Below are 4,898 nucleotides of genomic sequence, written 5' to 3'. Positions count from 1 at the left end.
TTAAAACATTCTGGCCTTTCTACCCTCTGAGCCTGTCTTTCTAAAGCTAAGCTAGATTCAAATATGAACACATCAATCATAGCCCTAAGCAACTTATCGCTGATCTTATCCTCTCTTTATCTCTCTGCAAATTGGCAGTGACAATAGGCTTATCCCTTTTGGTTGTTACAAAGGACGAAATGAGCTAAGGCAGCCAAGAGCTTGTGTTGCAGTGCTGGGGATCCTAAACTGTGTGCAAGTGTTGACGACTCCAGCTTAGTGGTTGTTAGCACTTGAGTCCCATCAGGACACTTGGCCTTCCCACCTTCACTGAGACCGAAGCACATAAAGAGCATTCATGGGAAGACGTCCTCAACCCCAAGGCCAAAGGAATCCCAAATGTAATGATCCAGTTAATATTGATCCAGAGATTCTGAAGGGCAGCCTGAGAAATTCCTTCTGTGAGGACTTCTTGAATTTCAAGAGCACAAAACCAGCTACCTGTGGAGAGTGAACTCTCTTCTTTGCAGAGATGAGTGGCAGACCTCTGGCTTTATTCTGAGCAGTCTGCATCTTGTTTTCTTGACTACTTCACTTATTCCACTACAGTTGATCATAGCAGAAAAGCACAGAGTAGAAGCAAAGTGCAGCAGCAATCCTTGTACTAAGCATGTTTCTCTTGACATGGTGATTCTTGGAGCGACATGAAAGCCCCCTAGTGTGTGCATTTATGTGTGTGAATGCTTTGTGTGGGAGGGTGCATGTTGTATGTTTCTGATTTCTTATGCACAGTTGTATATGTTCACACATCCACCCACAGTTGCAATTGCAACACTGTGGTGTGTATTTGAGCTGTCCCATGTCATTTCATGTGTGAGCATCTAAGAATGTATACATCAACCTGCTTGTATATCAATTGTTATACATATGTGAGTTATGTGGACACAGATGCTTTCCTTTTTGAACTTGTGTGTTTGTAAGTCTGTGAGTTCATGCTTATGTGTGATTACTACTGGGCTCGGAGCATAAGAAAACTCATGCATGCGCTTGTCAGTATACATTCATATAACATCTGTGCATTTACTGAATATGGGAATTTGAACTCCCGTTGGTGCTTCTGTGTTTTTAATGTTCACCTACTGTATTTGTGTGTGCCTGTAGGGGCACATGTGTACATGTGTGAATGCATGCTTCTGTGCACCAGGGAAGGAGGAACAGAGGTTTTCAGAGGATGTTTGGATTTGAGCCATTACTTCTTAGGCCAAATGTGTCCTCCCCCCAAGCCATGTTGGAAAATCAGCAAGGATGAAGACCATGTGAATTCTGAGAGAAGCAGACCTTACTAGTAAATTCATCCCTCCTCAGTGTTTCACACTGAATGCTTATTGGTATCTTTAGAATGAGGTCTTTCTGTAAAGTAGGAAGGAAGCTATTTTCAAGTGTTCCCTTCTCAGGAAGGCCCAGAGACACTGAAGCTGGATTCTTACCCACAGGACTTTGCCTTGTTTACATTCAGGAAAACCAAATAATCCTAAAGATTGTGCTGGAAATCACCAGCTTAACTATGTGTTTGCTGATCTATGTATAAGGCTTACCATTTGACAGAATTGAAATCATTCTGATTTGAGCATCTTGCTGAAGCAGGTAACTTGGTGCATTTTAACTGTGTTTTCAAGAAGGTCTTGTCGTAGAGGCTTGGAATGAGCAAAGACATTTGCCACCTAGCTTAAAGATTACATTGCACAGATGAGAAAACTGAAGGCTAGAAATCTTCCAGAAGTTGGAGGTACCACTATGGATGTGGTAGAGGAGGTTGCCATGGAGCTTAACACCTACAGAGGAAGCTGTGAATACCTGGCCTCTCCCCTCTGGTCCAGCTATGCTGACTTCATTCTGTTTCCCCAGTCTCTCTCCCACTGGGGATCTGCACGTGCTGCTCTCTCTTCCTGCACTGCTCTTCCCGTGATTCATTTTATCCTCATCCCTTTCAGTCAATGTCAATCCTTTTTATATGCCATCTTTTTATATAACATCCAAATCATTTCTCACCCCACAGTCTTTTCCTGGGAGGTCAGACTGTTTTAGTGCCCTTTACCTGAGATGGTGTCTTAGTCAGGGTTTCTATTCCTGCACAAACATCATGACCAAGAAGCAAGTTGGGGAGGAAAGGGTTTATTCATCTTACTTCCACATTGCTGTTTATCACCAGAGGAAGTCAGGACTGGAACTCAAGCAGGTCAGGAAGCAGGAGCAGACGCAGAGGCCATGGAGTTCCTTACTGGCTTGCTTCCCCTGGCTTACTCAGCCTGCTCTCTTATAGAACCCAAGACTTCCAGCCCAGGGATGGCACCACCCACAAGGGGCTCTACCCCAGCTTGATCACTAATTGAGAAAATGCCCCACAGATGGGTCTCATGGAGGCACTTCCCCAACTGAAGCTCCCTTCTCTATGATAACTCCAGCTTGTGTCAAGTTGGCACACAAAACCAGCCAGTACAGATGGTTAATTTTATACCAACTGGATAGCCACTAAAGCATCATTTCTCAATGTGTTTGTGAGCTTTATCCAGAAGAGATTAGATTTTGAGTCAGTAGACATGGTAAAGAGCTCTTTTCTCCCAGATAGGTACACATACAACAGTCAACTGAGAACATGACTAGAACAGAAAGGTGATTTGTTTTGTTCTGTGTTGTTTCACATATGTGCATCTCAGAGTTGATACATCAGCCTGTTTGTATGTGTGCTATTTGTTACACACATGTGTTATTTCTAGTCTTGAGGTGTAGCTTTGACTTATTCCATCCTTAGATGGCAGGACTCATTTTCAGCTCTGAATTATGGTGTGGGCACAAAAGTAAGATCTAGGATAGGTCAGAGCTCCAAGTATCCCTATGACAGGCCACAGCATAACAATTCATCTTGGTTAGTTTGGGGGATCATAGGAGAGATCACATAACACATAGCATGTGGCTTAAGGCCCAGCATTGGCTAGGTCTCTTACTAAGTGTCACTAGTGCTACTGTGATTACAGAGAATAAGTTAGGAGGAGGAGAAGAGATGTGATGCTGATGCTGATGATGCTGATGCTGATGTGGTGGGGATGATGATGACGATGACGATGACGATGACGACAACTATGACAGAAAGTGCTAATTTGCTGACAGTATAAGTCTTCTATCATAAAGGGCATCAAAGTCACATCTAAAAGTATGGCAGCCATGAGAGGCTGAGACAGGGTGATTTCTGAGAGTTTAAGACCAGCCCAGACTACTTAGCAAGACTGTCTCTCAAAACAAGCAAGCAAATGCATGTATCTGTCCTAAATTTGTTCCTTTTCCATAGTGGCTGGTAAAAGAAGTCTCAGCTAGGACACTAGTGTTCTGGTCACAATTGTGTCAGCACCTCTAATGTGCAACCTCCTTGAAAAGTTCTGGAGATGGAAACAGCAAAGAGGCTGTGGCAAGTGATGCTGGGTGGCGGGGTGCATCATAGTAGTCAGGGTGAGTGTTCTGTCATGCTGACAAAGCCCAGCTTTCCACTGGCAGGTTGAGTATTGCTTAGTGTTTTCATCACTGTGAATAGACAACATGACCACAGCAACCCTTATAAAGGTGAATATTTAATTGGGGCTGGCTTATGGTTCAGAGGTTAAGTTCATTACCATCAAGGCAAGAACATGACAGCATCCAGACAGACATGGTGCTGGAGTTGCTAAGAGTTATACAACTTGATCCACAGGCATCAGAAGTGACTGTGTGGCACATTGGGACATAGCTCAAGCATATGAGACCTCAAAGCCTACCCCCACAGTAACATACTACCTTCAAAAAGACCACAACTGCTAAAGTAGTGCCACTGTATGGGCCAAGCATTAAAGCACTTGAGTATATGGGGGCCATTCCTATTCAAACCTGCACAGGTGGCTGGAGTTCCCTTTTCTGCTTTTGCTGAACCTCAGTTTGCTCAACAGTAAAATGGTCATCAGATGAAGCTGCAGTTGAGTCACTCACATATCTGCTGCATGCCATTCATGAGAGCTCCCCATAAGACAACAAGTAGAGTGTAGGCACTTACTATACTTAGGCAATGAACAAACTGGCAAAATGTTGGCAGTTGCTATGCAACAGTAAGATGGTACTGGAAGAAGCTTTGTAATTAGACAGCCTGGGCTAAAATTGCCTCAGTGCTGTTAAATTGGTAGTGTGTGTGTGTGTGTGTGTGTGTGTGTGTGTGTATATACATGGATTGCTTTCATGGCCTAAATATCTGCCAAGAAGAATCCAAGAAGCATCTTTGGTCAGGAGGGGCTTCTTTTGAGCTTGCAGTTTGGGGTCACACAGTCTATGGCTGCAGGGAAGGCATCTGGCCTTAGTTATCACATGGGCACACAGGAAGCAGATAGTGAACAGGAAGTGGCTGGGGCTATAAAACCTCAAGTCCTCCAACCTCCTCTGGGACTCACTTTTCAGTTTAAGGTTTTAAGTTTAAGGTTCCTGAAACAGTTCTACCAGCTGGAAACCTAATGTTTAATCACATGAACTTATAGGGGCCATCTTATCATACTCAAATCGTTAATTTATGTTTATGCCTCTGATGTATATATAGGTGAATGTAAACATTCTGTGAACCTCTGTACTGGACATGGAGTTGAGGAAAGGACTTGATGCTGAAAGCCTTTGAACTGTCATGAAGACCACTTGTCACAGGAAGCAACAGGAAGTTTGTTTGGTAGGCTTGTCCCAGCAGGTGATTTCCTTTAATCCTACCAGGATGCCAGCAACTCACACCAACCTGAGAGCAGGGCTCATGAGCGGTCAGCTTCCAGTGCTCTGCCAAGGATCCATCTGGGCATTGGATTCTTTCTCAGTGCTTCTGGGCTCTCCTCTTACACAGTTAACAGACAGTGTCCTCCTCCCTC

The sequence above is a fragment of the Mastomys coucha genome, unplaced genomic scaffold (genome assembly GCF_008632895.1).
Source record: "Mastomys coucha isolate ucsf_1 unplaced genomic scaffold, UCSF_Mcou_1 pScaffold12, whole genome shotgun sequence".
In the NCBI taxonomy this organism is placed as follows: domain Eukaryota; kingdom Metazoa; phylum Chordata; class Mammalia; order Rodentia; family Muridae; genus Mastomys; species Mastomys coucha.
This window is presented reverse-complemented; position numbering follows the sequence as displayed.